Source organism: Vulpes lagopus, chromosome 10 (assembly GCF_018345385.1).
Source record: "Vulpes lagopus strain Blue_001 chromosome 10, ASM1834538v1, whole genome shotgun sequence".
Lineage (NCBI taxonomy): Eukaryota > Metazoa > Chordata > Mammalia > Carnivora > Canidae > Vulpes > Vulpes lagopus.
Window position 1 is genome coordinate 89,089,677 of NC_054833.1, and position 21,222 is coordinate 89,110,898.

The window sequence follows — 21,222 nt, forward strand, 5'->3', positions numbered from 1 at the left end:
AGGGAGAAGCAAGCTCCCTGCAGGGAGCCCGATGCCAGACTTGGTCTCAGGACCCTGGGATCACGACTTGAGCCAAAGGCAGACACTCAACCACTGAGCCACCCAGGTGTCCTTTCTCTGTTCTTTTAAATTTATGGAAACGTGGGGTTTAAAATGAGATGGTAAACATGAATGACTTTGTAATGGGACAACGAACTCTGCAGTTATAACCACAGCAACAGTCAATGGCCCAGGAAGGAAAGGAGAGGAGAGTGTGAAGGAAGGAGGAGATGGGAAAGCAGGGGTCACCTGCTGGGTGGTTTCAGGTTTCAGGGCACCAGCCCCAGAAACCCTCCTTCGAGAGTTCTTGAGCCCCTAGTGCTATTCTTTGGGTTTTTAAGTCCTTGGATTCTGGGGTTGCTTTTCCCCCTGAACTGTAGCCATCACTGGCTATTTCAACCTCGACTCCTTTTGTTACAAGTGACAGAAGCCCAACTAGATTAGATCTGAAAGAACAAGGAAGTGTCAGTCTCCCGTCCTTGGAGGGCCCGGAGCAGAGCAGCTTCGGCACAACTAAATCCAGGGAAGTCAGGCAGTGTCACCAAGGAGTGGAGTTCAGCTCCCTTTTACTGGGGTTGTCAGAATTTGCAGATAAACCTATAGGACATGCAGATAAATTAGAACTTCACATAAAGCACAAAAATACAATTTCAGTAGACATATGTCCCATGCAACATTTGGGACATATTATACTAATGTATTATACTCCTTTTTTTTTTTTAATTTTTTTAATTATTTATTTATTTATGATAGTCACAGAGAGAGAGAGAGGTAGAGACACAGGCGGAGGGAGAAGCAGGCTCCATGCACCGGGAGCCTGACGTGGGATTCGATCCCGGGTCTCCAGGATCGCGCCCTGGGCCAAAGGCAGGCGCCAAACCGCTGCGCCACCCAGGGATCCCTGTATTATACTCCTTATACTATAAGTATTATTTGTTGTTTTTTTGAAATTCTAATTTACCGGGGTATCCTGTGTTTAACCTGGCAACCCTGCTGTGTGTGCAGATAGGTTTTCCTGTGGCTGCCTGCAGCTCTCAGCATCTGGATGGCCTGAGATGCCAGAGGAAGAGAGGGTGGGGGGCTGGCTCCTGGCTCTGCCAGGGAGCCTGGGGACCTTTGTTGTGTCCAGTGTGGGTCATTGCGGTGGCAGCACCAGGAGGTGCCTGGAGAACCCCCTGACTCCTCCCGCCCCGCACTGTGCACCCTCTTGGACGTGGTGAGTTGAGATGCTCTTGTCAAGTCAAGCACTGTGTCCCCTTTCCTGCTCAGATGCCTGCCCTGTATCTCCTCATGGGGCTTTGGGTAGGGCCCCTCTCTGAACACATGGCCAGATGGGGCTGGGAGGTGGGGGTGTCGTTCATCCCTGGGGTGCTGGGCCAACCCGCTGGGTTGCTCCCCAGGGAGAACACGCTGGCCCAGACCCACATGGATGGATCCTTCCCGTGGGCTGGACACGTGGGAAAAGCCTTATACTTCTCATTCGGCGCCTACCGGTCCTCAGAAATCAGGGCCATCTCATTAATAGAAATAATAGTTTTAGCAGTTATCCCAAGTTCCAGGGAAGGAAACGGCCACCTGAAAGGTTTTCCCATCATAAAGTGATTTTGGAAGCAGTCATCCCCCGAGAAACCCAAACCAAGGGCCTCGTTTTCCAGCCAGGTTCCTCCCACTGGTGCTGAGAGCAGAGCTCCCGGGGGGAACCCCAGCAGCAGCCTGGGGTCCAAACCCGAACTTGAATTCTCTGCAGCAAACTGCTGAAACCACCCTCCGTGCCTCTGAAACAAGGCTGTCAGGGCGTCTCCAGTCTCAGCCCTGGTTGATCCGTGAAGATGTTCCAACTCCAGGTGCTGCCAGAGAGGATTTTCACAAACCCTGAGATGCCACAGAGAGCCAGGGCCCAGGAGGCGTGGCCGCAGTGTCTTGAGCTCCAGTGACATTCCCGACTCCCTTGGCCAGACCACAGGTGACGCAGAGGCAGCTGGGGGCCGGGCTGGGGCTGTGGCCTCCCCTTGGAGGGCCACCTTGGAGGACTTCTCAGCAGAGAGCTTCCCGAGAACCCCACAGAGGCTTCCTTCCTCCCTTCTCCTTCAGCGGGCTCCGGGCCACCCTGTCTTCCTGCTCTCATCCCAGGATTCACCTGCAGCTCCCCTCCCTCAGGCAGGGCCCCTTCCCAGGGCCTGATCTTTGGGACACTTCGGGCTGCCCCATGCCCTGTGGAAAGGCCTCCTGTGAGGCAGCCAGACATGTCCCCGCTCAGCTGTACCCCTGCCGCCAGGCTTTGCCGGAGCCTCATCCACCGAGGAGTTATCTGTCCTAAACCCTGAAGAGAGGAGGCCCCCCTAATAGGCCTGAATGTGTGCTGAGGGGGTGTAGGACTCCAGTGTCAACCTTTCCAGCACCCCTTTATACAGACTTCAGAAGGAGGTGCCAGAGGCTGGGCCAATCAGGCCCCTTGGAGGCTGCAGGGAGGCCCAGCGGGGAGGCTGATACAGCAGGGTGTCGTCAGCTCTCACCCACCCTCCATCTGTTTGCTCCCACCACCATCAGCCTCCCGTCACCCCCGAGGGGTTAGTCTGCACAGGCAGCATCTCTGGCTCCGGCTGGGTCCATTAACAGGACAGGAAGAGCTGGATGGGTAACCTGTCACTCCAGCTGCGAAGGGTGGCTGCGTCCTTGGAGGAAGGCCCGGATGCTCTTGCGGCCCGGACTCCCTGTGGGTCTCTCCCCTGGCCCTCCAGTACCTGTGGCCTCCTACTGGCCCTTCAGGCTTAGGGGTGGGGGTGCACACAGCCCTCCCTGCCAACCCACAGCTCAGGCCTGCCCCAGCCCTTGCCGTTTCCACGATGGGCCCAGACCTTCCTAAAGACCTTCTTTCCCAGCTCTGCTCAAATTACTCTCATGCGTGTGCACCAAAAGCTGAGACACCTTCCATGGCACTTTTCTACCTGCAGCTGGTGGAGAAAGGGTGTTTTGTCCTGTGACTGGGAATTGTGTGTGTGTTTGCCTGGGGAGCAGGCAGCCAGGCCTCCTGGCCCAGAGAAAGAAGCCAGGTCGATGAGAGGCACGAAGGGGTCCTCACATCCCATCACCCAGAGGCTGGTTCCACTCATGCCTTCCTCAGTTTGGTGAGCCAACCAATCTCACCCTTTCTCAGGCTTAAACCAATTGGGTTGGATTTTTATCATTTGCAATTAAAGAGTCCTAGATAATACAGGATGGACAGATAAGAAACACCACTCTAAAACCAAATGGAAGCCTGACACTAGAGGGCATTACAGAGGACATGGGCAGAGCTCTGAGCCCCACCTGGGGACTGAGAGGGCTTCCTGGAAGAGGAGGTGCTGAGTTGAGTGTGGAAGGATGAGTAGACATCAGCCTGCAGAGGAGATGGGGAGCCACGCAGGGAATCCCAGGCAGTGGACCTAAAGCTGCCTGAATTGGGTCAGGGGCCACATGCAGTCCTGTGCTGCTGAATAAGACTGGTCGGGGGGGAGGGGGGGCGGGGGTAGAGACAGCAGAGGTCACAAAGGCCTGACCCTCAGGCCTTGAGGCCAGCTGAGGAACGTGGGCATTGTGGAGCGTGATCACCACTAGAGTTGGGAAGATGTGAAGACACAGGGCAAATTAAGCACCCTGTTCTAAGGGGAAAAAAAATCTGCTTCAAGAATTGAACAAAAATATTCTTTTTATGCTAAAACAACCCTGGGCAAAGAGCAAAATTCCACCCCTTTTGGATATAAAACACAAGACTTCAAAAACATTCCCACTGGAGGTAGGTGAGGGTGGTTTGGGGGAGGGGAAGCCTGAGCATCACTTCCGGGGTGGTGGGGGTCATCCAGGAGCTTCTAGCCCAGGAGGGGTCCCGCCAGGTCTGCCTATGGTGTGAGGGCCCAGCAAGAAGGGGGTTGGCCCTCCTGCCAAACAGCTTGCCCCTGGGGTCACTATTCCACAGATAACAATGCATGTGGGGGACTCAGCCGTGAAGGAAGCGGCAGGGGCCTCCCTCCCCACCCCAGGCTGTGATCTGTCACTTGGCACCCTCCCCATTGGCGCTCTGGCCCCACTGCCTGGCACCCAGCTGGCGCCTGGTGGGTGCTTGTGGACTCTGTCAATGACTGGATCAGTAGCAGTTCGTCAGGCTGCGTGGCCATGTGTTTTGTATCAGTGGCCGAGGCCAAGGTTTGCTGGCTCTGCCCACACAGCCCGCTCCCGCTCTCGGAGGGGCTGCTGCCAACAGCCAGAGATGCTCCACGTAGCCTGTGGCACATGTCTGCCCCCTCAGCAGGCTATTGGGAGCAAGGACCCAGGATTCCCACTGTCCTTGGCCTTTCCTAGACGTCTGGGAGGAGACAGCAGCTTGTGAGGTTAAGAGTTGGCACCCGGGGTCAGAAATATTTGGGTTCAAATCCTGGGCCCGCTGTGCAGCTGCAGAGCGATGGGGCTGATTTCACCACTGCCAACCAGGATAATAAACCCTGCTTTCCAGGAAGGAGGCGCAGAGCTGGGCTTCCATGGGGGTCTCAGCAGCCGAGACCCACAGCATGCCCAGGTGGCCAGAGGCACGGGCCCCACCGAAAGCAGGGGACACATACCCACCCACCAAGCCTGTTCCTCTAACACTTGTAGGTCTCTTGAGCGCTAGGGATTTGTCTTCTGCAAGGATGACTGAGACACGGCCCTGCACCCAGGAAATGACAGGCTGTTAAGACTCAAACACCCTGAACAGAGAGTTCTCAGGTGCTGCAGGGGGAGCAGGGGACCGTGAGGCTCCAGGTGCAGGTGGCCTGGTAGCCACCGATGAGCTGTTCTGATTTTGCATGACCCACAAAGCGACCCTGGCCTCACTTTGCCCACGTGCCTTGTCTCAGCACAAGTGAGGCTCCACCTCCCATCTGTTGCCCCAAAGCCCAGAAGCTTCTGGTGGGCACGAGGGGTGGGGGTGGCACAGAGCTCCCCGCTGGGCCTCTGCTAGTCCCTGTGCCCCTCCCAGCTGCCCTGCCAGACAGAGCTGACCCCCCCTGCCACCCCCACACGAACACCTTCTTGCAACCGGCCCTGCTGGCACAGAAAAACACAGGTTGACAATCCTACAGATGGGCCTGGATTTAGCATCCGCCCTGGAGTGTCTCCCAGATGTGGCTTCCAGACAGAGCTCAGCCCACTCTTGCTAAGTGCCAGCCGCCTGGGTGGTCTGGTATCTGAACGAAATCCAGAGGCCAGAAGGAGCCTGGGTTCAAATTGCCACCAATTTCCTGCAAGTTTCTTCTGGAGCTCTGGGCAAACCCGTTGGTTGAGTGAGGAAAAAACAGACCCCTCACTTAAAACCAGATGTCAGCATCTATCCTGCAGCAGCTCAGGGAGACGGAAACCCCCACCCCTTCTTGCTCCTCTTCCTCCTCTGCCCCCTCACCCTGCAGGCTGGGTCAGCCGCCACCCAGCCACACAACAGACCAGGACCCTGTGCAAAGGAAGCAACTTCTTAGCTGGCACCTAAAAATATTGACTTGGGTTTTTTCTTTAAATAGAAAGGAAATTCAACTCACTCCACCCCAGTCCTCCTCCTTCTGGGTTCTGAGTGGGCACCCTGGGGACCTCACCCAGACTCAGCTTCCTGGATACTGAGCAGATGGCTCTTGCTCTCAGAGGGGACGGAGCAGGGACAGGGTGGAGGACAGGGAGGGGACTCCCTCACTCCTGAGGGGATTCCTGGAGACAAGTGGGACGACCAGAGTGGCATGTAGCTGACTCAATATCCCAGGGCACCACTCATCCAGAGAGGTGCTGGGCATCTGTGGCACATAGAAATCACAGGATGAGGGCAACCAGATGACCCATAAAACAAGAAGGGGGCAGCGAGGCTCTGATGCTCAGGGCCACCTGGGTAACTGACCCTAGATCCTCCATGGGCCTGTGCCAACAGTGGCCAGTGGCCCAGACAGTGGCTCTCTCTCTGGGTCTGAACTCTGCCAAGGATGAGAGGCCACTGGGCTTGATGGCTCTGCTCCCGTCTTGGTGGCTGATGCCATACAGGTCCTCAGGCACTTGGAGAAGAGCTTGCTCAGGGCCCCCTGCAGCTGGCAGACATAGCTAGATGTGCAGCCACAACCATGCAGTGGAATGCTGGAGAGCCCCCTGTGCCCTGATGGGAGCCAGCTCCAAGACAGGCTATTAAGGGGAGAGCCACAGGAGGGCCATCCCGATGGGTGTGATGAGCAGCGCCCCGTGCTACAGAGCGCAGGCAGGTCTGGAGGACACACAGGAAGCCGCCAGACCTGGGCTTGTCTCTGGTGGGGGGGGGGGGGGAGGGAATAGGACTGGAGATCCCTCTTGTACCCTTTGAAGTTTCTTGTCCTGATTTGATTTGTATTTGAATCAAAATAATACATGCAAATAGTTTTTTACAATACCAGAGGGCTACAAGCAAAAGCAACCCCCACCCCAGCCATTTCCTGCCCCATCCCCATGCCCAGTGGTAACACCCAAGAGGGGACTACTTGCAACAACTTTTGGCCGGTATTTTGAATATTTATTGCCATATTTTTCAATAGCTTGTCTATATAACTGCTTCATATTTTTTTCATTTTTGACATTATCTAAGTGTGTAAAATCTAAGAAACTACACAGAATAATGGTTATGATGCAGAGTTTTGAGCCAGATTACCTGGGTTCAAAGCCAGGCTCTGCCATTTATGATGGTGCAACCCCCGAACAAGTTCTTCACCTCATCCGGGCTCAGTGCCCTTATCTGTGGTGTGGGGTAGGAGTATCACCCCCCCCACACACCCCCAGGCTCACAGGAACAGACAGTGGACCGGCAAGTGTGCTTATGTGCCAAGCTCTCAATAAGCGTTGGCCATTAATATTATTATAATAGTCATCATCTTGATGAGAACCTTCACTCTCCTCCCACCTTCAGAATAGAGTTAGATCACAGTAAGACAGGTAGTCACCCCATTATTATGATTCTCTATCATTTACAGTTGAGCCACGTATAATGCTATGATTACATTTCCTTTCTGGTGTGTGTGTGTGTGTGTGTGTTTTCTATAGTTAAGTATTATTTTGTCTTTTAATTTCCTATTACAAATTCTTCCCTCCAAATCTCTTTTTTAAAAGATTATTTATTTATTTATTTATTTATTTATTTATTTATTTATTTAAGAGAGAGAACATGAACAGGGGGAGGGGCAAAAGGAGAAGCAGACTCCCCGCTGAGCAGGGAGCCTGACTCGGGGCTCAATCCTAGGACCCTGGGATCATGTCCTGAGCCAAGGCAGATGCTTAACCTACTGAGCCACCCAGGTGCCCCTTCCCTCCAAAGACCCCCAAGAAAACTCCCTGGGGTCTCTTGTCTGTGGGGGGAAAGGCAGCCCTGGGAAGTTGGGGAAGGGAAAGGGGCGAAGTCCCAGCTCAGCAGGCAGACTTAGGTTTCATCTGGTTGTTTTCAATGAGGCACACCCCTCGCCCACACCCCTCCACCCTGCCTGGTGTCCGGAGCCCAGGGCACCTGTAAGTTGGTTACCTGGCTCCCCAGAGTGGGTGGGAAACAGCCTGGCTGCACCTGGTCAGGAGGGATTTGTGGATCCAGCTCTTTCACATGTACCTTCATACCAGGGATCCCCCTTCTCTCCAACCTGCGCTGCTTGCAGAGGGAAGGACACATGACAGCTCCTGATCCTCCCAAGCCCTGCGGGGTGTGGGGTGTGGTGGCTGGCTTCTCGGAGCTTCCTCCTGCAGATGCTGGCTCTGCTGTGCTTGCCCACTCTGAAATTTTTTGCCGTCCCCCATCAGCTGTCATCTTGCCCATCCTCTTTGTCCTCAGGCATTCATACTCAAAAAATCCCATTTTGGGAGGGAGACAGATAACTATGAGTGGTCAGTTGGCCATGTGTCACCAGAAGTCCCCTTCCTTAAAGCTCTGCTATGATGAGAATAACAGTAATGGCAGGAAAAACCATGGGTGCTGTCACCTACGGAGGCTCCATTCCAGGCATAGTTCCAAGGGCTTTATGAAACGAACGCCGATCCTCTCAATGCCTGGGACTGCAAACAGAGGTGAGGGTAAGGGGACAAGGAAAGAGAGAGACTCAGCATACAGGAGCACCCCTGAGCTGGTCTTATAACCTACCACTCAGCCTCTCAGGGAAGCCACTAGAATCCCATTATAAAGATTTTATTTATTATGAGGCACTTGGGTGGCACAGTCAGTTAAGCGTCTGCCTTTGGCTCAGGTCATGATCTCAGGGTCCTGGGATCGAGCCCCGAGTCTGCTTCTCTCTCTGTTCATGCTCTCTCTCTCTCTCTTTCTCTCTGTCTCTCAAATAAATAAATACAATATTTTTCAAAATATTGTATTTATTTATTTTAGAGAGAGAGTGAGAGCACTTGCAGGTGAGCAGAGGGGAGCAGAAGAAGGAGAAAGAATCTGAAGCAGACTCTGCACTGAGCACAGAGCTGGACACAGGGCTCGTTCCCACAACAGCGAGATCAGGACCTGGGCCAAAATCAAAAGTCAGATGCTTAACCAACTGAGCCACCAGGTGCCCCTAGGATTGCATTTTAGAAATAAGAACGTCTCCTTTGGCCTGCATATCCCATTTTATTTTTTAAGATTTTATTTATTCATGAGAGACAGAGAGAGAGAGGCAGAGACACAGGCAGAGGGAGAAGTAGGCTCCATGCCCATGCAGGGAGCCCGATGTGGGACTCAATTCTAGGACTCCGGGATCATGCCCTGGGCCAAAGGCAGGTGCCAAACCGCTGAGCCACCCAGGGATCCCTGGCCGGCATATCCCATTAGGCGAAGGTTTGCTTCTATGGGCAGTGACCAACTGCACCCCTGGGCTACACCCCTGTCCACACACAGGCCATGCGGGGTCCCACAGTTTCCTGAGCCTTGTGCGGGTGGTCAGAAGGGTGCCCAGGGATCAGGGCTAGCTTACCCCCACAGAAGCCTGCCAGCGCACCTGCAAAGCAAGTTGGGTTGTTGGCACAGGGATGCCTGGGTCTGGAAGAGGAAAAGACAAAGATGAGGGTCTGCTGAACACTCACGGGATCTCTAATACTATCCCCCTTTCACAGACGAGGAGGCTAAAGCAGAAGGATTAGGTGATTCTCCTGAAGTCGTGGTTGGGCTAAGGTTCAACTTGATGGTTGGGTGCCTCAGTCCACGTGGCCACCTTGCCTTTCTGTCACCTGTATGACAGAAATAATAATAGTCTCCTATACAGGAGTCTGGGGCTAAGCTTGGGGCTCACTCCAGAGGAAGGAAGAGGGCTCCCCAATGTGATTTCTGAGTGGTACAAAGAGAGACTTAACAAATATTTCTGCTTCCAGTTTTGGAATTTAAATCTAAAGAGCTAAGGTTAATCTCTGGTTTTTGTGCCAGCTAGTTTTGAGACTTTGAGCTAGTCACTGATGCCTGTATGCCTCAGTTTCCCCACCTGGCCATCATGGTGTTCAAGGATCTTCCCTGCCCCCAGTGCTGACCTTTGGGGATCCTGTGAGCCAAAGGCTCCCCAGCCAATGTTCCAGGTGAAGAAGGAAAGTGTTGGCATGTCCCCCCCGCACCGTCCTGCTGACTGCTTCTGGTGAGGGGGTCTCTGAGGCAGAGAACAAGGTGACCGAGGGTGAGCAGGGCATTGCTGGGTGCAGGTGGGTGAGGGACAGTGGCATCCAGAGCTGACTGGCCAACTGCCATGGGCTGGAGGCATGAGGGACCAGTGTCCCAAGGGACAGGAGGGAGATCAGGAGGGGCTCCTCTCCTGGTGCATCCCCCAGGGCCTGGCAGGGCCGGTGTTTCTCACCCCACAGGGAAGGTGGTGGGTGCCCTGTATTCTCCCATGGAGCATAATGCTGACAGTCGTGGGGTCTCCAGGAGACATCTTCCAAAAGGCCAGCACCAGAGGCATGTGAACCAAGCAACGCACCCAGGACCCTCCCGAGAATTCTAGAATTCTTTGTCCCTCGTCCCTTTTTTTCTAATGACTATCCCTTTATTCCCATATGACTAATCTTGCTCAAACAAATACATTTGCTCAACAAATATTGATTGAGGACTGTAGGAGATTAGATTCTCATTGAGTTAATATTTACTGTCCCCCTGCCCCCCCCCACACACTCCATCCACTGCAGAAGCTCCTTCCACACCCCAGGACCAGGCTTGCCCATGTCACTAGTTTTGACCAATGCGGAGCAAGCAGACATGACTCAAGTAGAGATCAAAATGTGCTCTCTGGACAGTGGCTCAGTGGTTTAGTGCTGCTTTCAGCCCAGGGTGTGGTCCTGGAGACCCGGGATCGAGTCCCATGTCGGGCTCCCTGCATGGAGCCTGCTTCTTCCTCTGCCTGTGCCTCTGCCCCTCTCTCTCCCTGTGTCTTTCATGAATAAATAAATAAAATCTTTTTTAAAAATGTCCTCTCAAAAGCACTCTGGACCTTTCCTTCTTGGTACCCCTGCCATTGCCAGGAGAAGCACTTCCCAGGGGCTTCCAGGACCTCTTTGTCCTGAGCCCCAGGATGAACAGACAGAGCAGATGGATGAGCCAAGCCAGGCAGCATAACAGTCCAAAGCATAGACACCAGGTCAGGACTGCAGGACACCCCCCTGAAGAAATGTGAGTATAAATGATCGTAACTGGAAGCCACTGAGTTTTGGGGTGGTTTGTTATGCAGCAATAGCTGACTGTTACAAAGGCCCACTGTATGCCCTTGGTCTGAGAGGTCTGAGATAAGGTCTGCAATAACTTTATCTTATCTTACACTGATAAATGCAAAATTCTCCCCATGACAAGTGTCGGTGGAGTGGGGTCAGGGATGTACATAGGAGAGTGTGCAGTAGTAGGCAATGATCAGGTCAGGTAGGATGGGAGCTGGTAGCAGGAAGAGGAACGGGGCGAGGGATTGAAATCCAGGTGGAAAGGCTGCGAGGCGATGCTTCTCAGCAGGAGGCAGCATGGGACTCAGAGGAAAGCAGTGGAGCCAGGAGAGGTGGGACAGGGCGCCATGCACAGCTGGTTTATAGGGCCACAGTAGCCAGACCACCTAGAGCCGGGAGGCAAGGTAAGAATCCTGGACTCTGTCTGAAGAGCACGAGTGGGCTCCATGTGCCACATGCATCTTGCAAAGGTCAGTTTCACTGCTGAGTGGGAAATGGATCAGAGGAGCCCTGAGTGCCTGCAGGGCAGTGGGTGAGGAGGCCGTGGCAGCCATCCAGGGAACACGTGATGAGAACACGTGATGAGAGCATGTGCATCAGTTCCCGAGGGCGGCTTTAACAGACTCCCACTAACCAGTAGCTTAAAATAACACAAATGTATTCTCTCACAGTTCTGGACTCTAGAAGTCCAAGATTGGGGTGTCAGTGGGGCCATGCTCCCTCGGAAAGCTCCAGGAGAGAATCCTTCTAGGCCTTCGCAGCTCCTAGTGGCTGTTGGTGATCCTTGATTTATAGATGCATCACTCCAACCCCGGACATCACATCACATTTTCCTCTGTGTCCACTTCTAACTTTTTTTTTAAGATTTTATTTATTTATTCACAACACACACACACACACACACACACACACACACACACACACACAGAGGCAGAGACATAGGCAGAGGGAGAAGCAGGCTCCCCACAAGGAGCTGACACAGGACTCAATCCCAGACCCCAAGATCATGCCCTGAGCTGAAGGCAGACGCTCAACTGCTGAGCTACCCAGGCATCCCCACTTCTCCTTCTTCTTGTAAGGACACTTGCCATTGGATTAAGACTCACCCTAATCCATCTTAACTGGATGACATTCTGGACCTATTTCCAAATAAGGTCATGTTCACAATTTGTGGGTGAGCAGGATTTGGGGGACAAGATCTTTACCCCAATGCAGACGGCTAGGGTGGGAGTGCAGAGGAGCGGGCAAGGAATAGGCGGTGCAGAGAGTTACTGAGGGGGTAAAATAAATGGAAGGTGGAGCTGAGCCCAACTGCTGGCCATCTGGGCTTCACTCTTCTCTTGATCACCGTGATGAGCCTCCACCTGGCTGCAGAGCCACCTCTTGGGGGTGGTGTCCACTTATTTCCTCATCAGGCTTGTCTCCTGTTTGGCTGTTGCTCTGTACCTGACCCCTCTGCAGGCTTGACAAGGCAGCACTTGACTTTGTCTCTGCACTAGGAGCCCTGAGTTCATAGGCATCGATCTGACCTGGGCCAAGATACAGCTGGGGCTCTTGAAATTGCTCCAGGTTCAAGTCTTAGCTCTGCCACTTACTGGTCATGCTCTGGATAATATGCTAAATCACTTCATGTCCCCCCTTGTCAAATGTAGATAATCATGGTACCTACTTCATAGGGGATGATATACATAAAGCACAGAGCACTGCACCTGCACCTGGCATATTGTTAGTGTTCAATAAATGTTAGCATATATATATATATATATATATATATATGACCATCTTATAGGTTTGGATGCCTAATTCTTCCTTCTTCCAACCTGACATCCCTGAAAAGAAAGATTCAGGATGCCCTTGATGAGAAAACAGCCCAGCCAGAGCTGGCATCACCAATCCCAGCCAGAATGTGCAGGTTCTGTGCAGAAGAGGTGGCAGGACCAAAGTTCCAAGCTCTTGGAGATGCTTTCCTAGGAGTGAAGTAGAATGGAAACCGGTCCATCCTCAATCTTTAAACTGGTCTCTGTGGGATCGATGCTAACTTCACAAGCTCCTGGCACAGAGCAGCACACAGCTCATTCCCAGTAAGTGCTTGCTGAGGAGCGAGGCAGCTCACCCCCTGACTGGGGACTGGAATTCATCCTGAGATGAGGATGGAGCAGAGGCCTGACCAGTCAGTTTGGACTCATTTTTTAAGGTGTCTACCAAATACAGCAAACCATGCTGTGGGGTCATGAAGGAAAAATGAGTCCCTGAATATTGGAGGTCTCTGATCTGTCATTTGGGAACGGAAGGATGACCTTTCTAGAATTTTTATAGAGAGTCTGAAAGTTTGAACTGAGGCCACTTTGACCTCTGTATAAAGAAAAATAGATCACAGAGCAAATTTACATAAAATGATTTATTATCACTTGTTATTATCTGAAATGATCTCACTTACTATTTATGGTCTGTCTCTCCCACTTAACTTGGAATTCTCTAAGGTCAGGAACCTGGTCTATTTGGTTTACTATTCTCCCTCCAGCATGCAGAATAGTGCTGTTTAATATTTATTCATTTAGTTCCTCACTACTGAAGTAAAAAAAAAAAAATACTGAAGGACCAAATGAATAAATACTTGGAAGTGTGCTTCACTTCTATGATGGGGTTCTTTAATTCTATAATATTGAAGTTCTATAATTAAAGATGTTGTCCCATGGGGAAAAAATACACTGAAAGACTGGAGTAAAGAGTTAAGACAGGCATCAAGATCACAGCCTTTTCACTTTTCCTTCTCTGGAAGTGTTTTTGAAGAACTTTACGATAATTAGTGTCACATGCCCAAGAGCATCTCTTCTCAAGGTCACAGGAAGTCTCCTCAATCTTGGTTATCATCTACTGTCTCATAAAGCTACAGAAGGGCACGTGGGTGGCTCTGGTTGAGCGTCTGCCTTTGACTCACATCATGATCCCACGGTCCTGGGATCGAGTCCCACATCAGGCTCCTTGCAGGGAGGCTGATTCTCCCTCTGCCTGTGTCTCTGTGTCTCTCACGAATAAATGAAATCTTTAAAAAAAAAATAAATAAAGCTACAGAAACTGGGCTCTGCATCTTTCCCTTTATTCTGATGATAAATAATGTCTGATAGAGCTACTCTGCAATATCATACTTTGCCAGCAGGTGTCGCTGTCTAACAATACATGACCTTGTGTGACACCAACAGCTTTTTAAGGCCAAGAGTATAAAATGCATCAGTGTACTATTTCATGAATGCTGTAAGATCAAAATTCTGTAAGATAAGTCCCCCTCTATTTCAGCTTCACTCCACAAGTTAAGTATATCTCATGATAGGAATGCAGGATGTGCCTCATATATTATTATGCCTCAGTGTTCTTTCTGTTCTGGTGGATCTTGCCACTCTTTTGTGTTATGGATTCCTCACTTTAACCAGGAAAGTATTTTTTATTATTGTCAATAATAATAATAATAATATCTAAAATGCATCTATTATTTTGAAATTTCTCAAAAACCTCTGATCTCATTCTAACACATTGTCCTGCCCATGTTAAACTCAGTATTTGTTGGATGACTGCCCCTCCCTGCCTCCCCTCAACCCTGGAAATCCTGGAGAACACATAGAGCACTGCTACAGATGGGGAAACTGAGTCTCAGAGAGGTTAAGGAACTAGCTCCGGGTCACATAGGCAATGAATCCCTTGCCCATCTGTTCATTCCAGGCAGCAAAAGGAACCTAGAGACAATGAGTCCCCCAGGAGACACAAGCGTGTGAGGGCAACAGATTCTGCTCAGAGGGCTCAAAAGGTGTGCAACATGTTTCTGGACAGATTTTTCTATTGTCAGAAAAAGCAGCTGATGTTAATTTGCTATCTACTAATTTTCTCCCGAGACAGATAACAGAAAGGAACAAATTGTGTGTGTGGATGCCAGTGATGAAATGTGTGGGTGGAGTAGGAGTGGGGGTGGAGGGGGCGTGGCATCACCAGGAGCCCAGAGCCACCCCCCTCCCTACTCACCCCTGTAGAGCACAGACTTGAGTCAGTCTTCAAATTCCTGGATGTTTATCAGCTGATGTCACAATATTGTAAGATTTTGTATCTTTTAAGCAAATAATAGTATCAGCTTTGATAGGATGAGTATACACTCCTTTCTCACAATCTGGTCTCCATGATTGTGCAACAATGCTCCATGCTGTAGTGGGTCACTGCTGGATCATCAGCTATCCAGCCATGGCCATACCTACCTGCGCAGAGTCCTGGTGGGGAGGAAGCCTCACTCCCCAGAGATCCCTTTAGGAAATTTAGGTCAGCAGGATCTAATTACCCTACTGGCTCAGAGCTGAGATTTTAAGATTAATGCTGAAGGAGGGTGGAGTGGGAGTGCTGAAGACTCCTAATTGGGAACCATCTGTTTCAGGGCCCTCACATCAAAGGTGGGGTCTCTGGCCCTAAATGAACAGATCCTGCCACTTGAATTACACACAATCTGCCCCAGTCTGCCCCAGAAGGTCTCCTCCAGAATAAGAGGTGAAGCCTGGAGGAGTCCCTCTCAGGAGGCTGACAACAGCTGGAGCGAGGGGCATACACTCCCTGAGTAACACACCCCACCATGCCTACTCCTCCAAGGGAGACACCCGAAGCACAGAAGTGGCGTCCTTTTTAGGAATTAGGTTACTTTGGGGGTATACCAGTAACTTGGAAAGACTCCTTTGCCATCCTGGATGTTTTCACAGTTCTTCCAAGTGCTATTCCATCCTGGGACAACTGACAGTTCTCACATTGCAAAAGGGCTGAAGGGGGGTCCTGGGCTCTCTTGAAATCTCACCCAGCCCTGGACTGCTGACCGTGGCTACCCACCTGAGCAGCCTGGGTTCCTAAACAACTGGAAGTGGCAGTGTTAACTGAGCCACCAGAATGCCCACCAAGGCTCACTCTGCGCAAGGTAGCCAGTCGAGCCTTAGTAATTTTTATATTCAAAACAAAACAAAGTTGATTTTCAGCACAGCGAAGTGAGACACCTGAAACGATAACAGAGTCCTTTGGGGCTGGAGGTTCTGACCCAGCAGGGCCTTTGCACCAGTTAGGGCGCCCTCACCCTAGAGGTCTGACAACAGCAATCTCCTATTACGCTGATATAGTTACAGAGGTACAGTAAAGATGAAAAAAACTCGACCACTTTGTTACCGCTCCAGTAACGCTGCTCCCCCACCTCCTTCGGTGGACACTACACACACGGGTGAGAAATGCAGGGGGATCTTCCTCCTAAAACACGAATTTCTTTAAAACGTTCCCGGTTCTATGGCTGCGGAGGGCCAGTCCCTGGAGGAGCCACGAGCCACGGGACACTCTGTACGAAGTCCTCGGGGAGGGGGGGCCCACCAGGCAATCGCTCGCTCATTCATTCCACAAACACTCCTGGAGCGGAGCGTCCTGCCTGCCGTGTGCGCTGAGCCCCCGTGCCCGGCCCCGGGGGTCCGGGAGTTCAGAGACCCCAGCGCCTGGGCTGGGGGTCGGGGAGCAGGGGGGATGGGAGCAGGGGGGATGGGGGTGGGGGCCGGGGAGGGATGGGGGGTGGGTACCGGAACGGCAGCGCCTCGGGGGCGGGGCGGAGAGCCCCGGGATGGTCCGCGGGCTTGCGTCCTCCTCTCCTGCGCCTCCGAATTACGGAACTTTAAGCTGCTGGGAATTTCAGATGAGGCAAGCGAGGCCTCGCTCCCGAGGTTATTGAAACAAACCCCACCGTCCCCGGAGATTTTTGAAATTGTTATTAGTAAGCCCCCTCCCCCGGACGGCCGCGGCCCCGCGCGTGTCGCAACCCCGGCCTCTCGCCCGGTGGAGGCTGCCCCGCGTTTCCCAAAGACGCCTCCGCAGGGACGCACGCTCCGGGGCCTCCCCGCGCGCCGCAGCGGCCTCGGGGGGGCGGGGGGCGGCCGCGGGGGGGGCGGGGGGCGGCCTCGGGGGCGCCCGGCACGGGATGCCCCGCCGCCGCCCTGCAGCGCACAGCGCGCGGGAGCGGGAGCGGGAGCGGGAGCGGGAGCGGGAGCGGGAGCCGGGCGAGGGGCGGGGCGGGGCGGGCGGGGCGGGCGGGGCGGGCGGGGCTCCCGGGGCGCCGGCCCCGCCCCCAGCGCGCTCCCCGCGCAGCACTTTAAAGCCTTCGCCTGCTTTTTCTTCTTCGCACAGAAGTCGCGCTCGGGCTCCCCGCGCGCTCGCAGCCGGAACGAGGCTCCAGGCGCTGGCGCCGGGGCCGCGGGAGGAGACGAGTTCGCTCCTCTCCCCGCGGCGGGCGCGGCCTCCTCGGCCCCGAAGAGCGGCGGCGGCGGCGGCGGCGGCGGCGGCCTCCCAGGCGCGGTAGGCAGCGGGGCACGGGCCGGGCGCGGGGTGGGGTCCGCGCGGGGTGGGCGCGGGGACCGTGGCCCTCGGGGACCGGCTGGCGGGCGCGGGGTGCGCTGGGGCCCTGGTGGGCGAGGGGCCGCGGGGAACCCCTCCCTCCCGCAGGTCCCGGGCGAGGGGCCGGGGCGCCGCCCAGCGCGGGTGCGGGCGCGGGTGCGGGTGCGGGCGCGGGTGCGGGCGCGGGTGCGGGTGCGGGCGCGGGTGCGGGCGCGGGTGCGGGCGCGGGTGCGGGTGCGGGCGCGGGTGCGGGTCGCGGCGGCCAGGGGTCCCACCTGCGGGGCCAGGCGGGGCGGGGGTCCTGGCGGCGCGGACACCGTCGCGCCGGGGGTGGAAGCTCGGCTGCCTGCAGACGCGGGAGGGACCCCCGCCGGGTTCCAGGTGCCCGGGCGCCCGGGGCCCCAGTTCCCGCGACGGTCCCCGCGGCCGAGGCGGGGGCGCCGACCTGCCCCGCCCACACGGGGGCAGCGCGACCCCGCTCGGCGAACTTAGTTTCGCTTTTCCCGCCAGTCGGGACCCGGATCTTCGGCGCGGCCCTCCTGGCCCCCTCGGGGCTCCCCCGCCCTGGCGGCTGCGCCTCCCCCAGGGAGCCCGCCGGGCGACACCCCGGGCGGCGCCTCCCTCCCCGCCGTCCCGGAGCCGCCGCAGCCTCTCCCGGCAACCAAGGGGGGAGCCGAGTGTTGTGTCAGCAGATCGATTAAAACAGGAAAACACACACACACACACACACACACACACACCCCCCAGAGCAGCCTGGGTCTGCCGGTGGCTCGGCGGGATGGGTCCACCCGCGCCCGGGTTGTGTGGGGACTTGGTGACTGTCCTGTCTGGGTTCAGGGCAAAGGCTCCTGGAATGCTTCCTGGCCCCAGGCGCGGTGGCTTCCCCTGATGGGAGACTGCAAGTGTGTGTGTGAGTGTGTGTGTGTCTGAGCACGTCAGGGTGGTGTGTACGAGTGTGTGTCTGGGAGATTAAGTGTGCGTGAGTGTGTGTGTGTGTGTCTGTGTCTTTGTGTATCTGTGGACATCAGCAAGTGTGCGCCTGGGGCGAGTGTGGTGAGTGCATCTGTTTGGGGTGAGTGTGTGTCTCTCTGAGTGTGTGTGTGTGTGTGTGTGTGTGTGCGCCATCTATGGTAACCTGGCAGTGGGGCTGCTGGTTACCGAGCGCTGCTTGGCTTGACTATTCCTTGCTTGGTTTTTTTTCTCAAAAGTGGGCTGTGCGGACCGGTCACCCTGCCCGTGCCAGCTGAAGCGGACACAGCCTTCCTTCTCCTTCTCTCTCTTTTTCTCTGAAAATGAACCCGAGGGTTTGAGGGTGAGTTGGCAGGGGCTGCTTCCTGAGTGAGTAATATTTAATTAAACTCTCTAGCCGGTAGCATCAGAAACTGGTCATGAGCTGAGTTTTAACAGGTGGTGATGGTAAAAACGCCATCCCTGGTGACTACAGTTTGGTGTCCTTGGCAAAATTCTCTCCTGGGATAGGGCAGCTGGGGAGGGGGCCCCAGAACTGCACCCCTGGTGTTGGGAGGACAGCAAACAAGGAAGGCAGTGGGGGCTTCTCTTCCCTTCTCTGCCACTCCCCCTCTAGGTGGTAGAAAGTGCTAGATTAAGCATGCAGGGCAGAGACAGGCTTCCCTTGGCTGAGGAATCACGGAGCTAGGGAAGCCCTATCTTACTCACAGGGCATCTATGTAGGCCAACCTTTCCCTTCCCGGCAGAGGCCCGGGGAGGGGGGCTGACTTACAGAGGCTGTCCGTAGCCCTGGCTGTTGCTGAGTGTTACAGCCTCTGGTGCTGAGGTCATGGGCCAGGCCCCTCACACCTCCCCAGCTGTAAGGTGATGGACAAGAGTAGATCATTTTAAGCACTTCTTGTTTTCTTACTCCTTTTTCTTCTGCAGAGAGTGCTTTACCCAGGGCAGTGGGGGGGTGGGGGGTGGAGATTAGCAATGGGGAGGTGTAGAGTGGCCTAATGCAGAAACTTTACGAATCCTTTTCTTTCCCAGCCTGGCTACATCAGGGAAGCAGTGGCACATGGACCACAATGGTTCTGACAGTCACGGGGCAAGCAGGGGCAGACCTGATTTCAGGGAGGTCGGGGCTATGGGGTGATCCGTGGGTTCTAGAGGTCGCACGGCTCTTAGGAAGGAGTGGTCCTGCCAGGGGCCCTGGGTGATGTCACTTTGTTGCTGGGTGAGGCTACATTCCTTGTGCTGCTCCAACAAGGCTAAAACCACCCTTCAGTGGGCTCCTGGGGCTGCCTCCTAAAACTCTGTGGGCCCCCCAGGCATTCAGTGTAGGTATTTAATTTCTCCTCTGAAGCCTGGGAACAGAACGGGGGTCTAGCTGGTGGAGGCCAGTGCTGACCCTGTTCACTAGGAACAATGGAGACTGCGCTCCCCTGGCTGGGCCTGGTCCCTTGGACCTTTCTTTTCCTTGGGTGAGCAGAGACTTGCCTACTGCTGTGTTTTCACACTTAGGAAAACCTCTGACTCTACAGCTTGAGGGTTTTGTCCAGGAATTTCACACCAGTTCTTTTCAAGAAATAGGTTATGGCTCTTGTGCATAATCAGTTTATTTTTTGGTTTCTGAAAAGTTTGAGAACGAGGATCTTTATTGGGCAAAAGCACAGGGCAGGCGTAGGTGTGCCTCTGCCAGCCTAAGGATACAATACCCTGCCCCTCCCTCACAAGCCTGACTGATGGAACCCAGACTTTTATTTTAGACTTCCAAAATAGTGCCTTTTTTTTTTTCCCAGTCACCTGATAGAGTGAGTCCTTCCTAATCTAAAAAGTCCAGCTCACAGCCAGGTGCCAGGCATGTGCTGCATGCTTTACAGGCATGATGTTGTTTGATGATGATGGTGGTAGTGGTAGTGAGAGTAGGAAATGGTTTTATAGTCGTGCTAGTGCCAGGCTCTATCTGAGTCCTTGACACACTAACCCTTGTGCTTTTCTTAAGAACCCTGAGGCAGCGAGCAGGTTCTCCTACCATCCACCTCCTCCTGAGGTTGGAATGGCCGGCCACATGATCCAGCCGTAGTCTTACTGCTACCAGGAGCAGAACAAAACTCTAACCCTATTTTTGGTGCCTAAGCTCTTTTTTTTTTTTTTAAAGATTTTATTTATTTATTCATGAGAGGCAGAGAGATAGGCAGAGAGAGAAGTAGGCTCCCTGCGGGGAGCCCGATGCAGGACTTGATCCCAGGACCCTGGGATCATGACCTGACCCGGAGGCAGACAGTCAACCTCTGAGCTACTCAGGTGCCCCTTATTTTTTTAATGAGAAAATTTTTATTATTATGGAAAATTTCAAATATATACCAAAGTTGGGAGAAGGGTGTAGGATCCCCTTACCAGCTTCAAGTGTCAACACCTACATGCACACCCATGCTCACATACATCTGTACACACCCACGCAGGTGTACACATACACACGCGCACACTCATGCTGGACCATTCTGATACAAATCTCGGATGCGGTGTCAGGCCTCCTGTAAGTCCTTGCTAAGCATTTAAGTGAAATCTCAAGTCTCAAAGAGGTAGACTGACCCCACTGGGGGCAGGTTGAGGTAAGCATACTCTTCCTGACTTGGACTTAAGGGTCCTTCCTGGCTGCAGCAAGGGGAGGATGGCTCATTGGGAGATCTGTCTTGGTGTGGCCACCACCTCCCTCCCAGGGTCTTTGGGAAGCTTCTGGCTTGTCTTTTGTTTTAAGAGTCCCGTTCGTTGCTTAACATTGCAAATAAATGAGTCTGCTGGTCATGGGACAAACCACGTCAACCACAGGCCTCAGCTCCCCGTGGGCCTCCCTTGGCGATGTGGAGGAGAACCTGAAAGGCGCAACCCTGCTTTGCTCCCCATTGAGGCTGGGCCTCGTGTAGGCATGGGCCTTCGAGATGGGCCTGGGTGGCAGAGGATGTGGAAGTGGTTTGTCAACAAGCATGGCACCTGACCCAAGCTTCAACCCAAGCTTAACCGTCTCGATTGAACACACCACTGTGTGGGTAACAGATGCAGGAGCGTGGGGGCACCTGCCACCCTTGGGGTGTCTCTGGGAAAATGAGGGACACAGTGGGTGATTTGGGCCTAAGACTAAGGCAGTGTGGGATGTAAATGCCACAGGGGGCAGGAGTCCAGGATCTGCCTGGT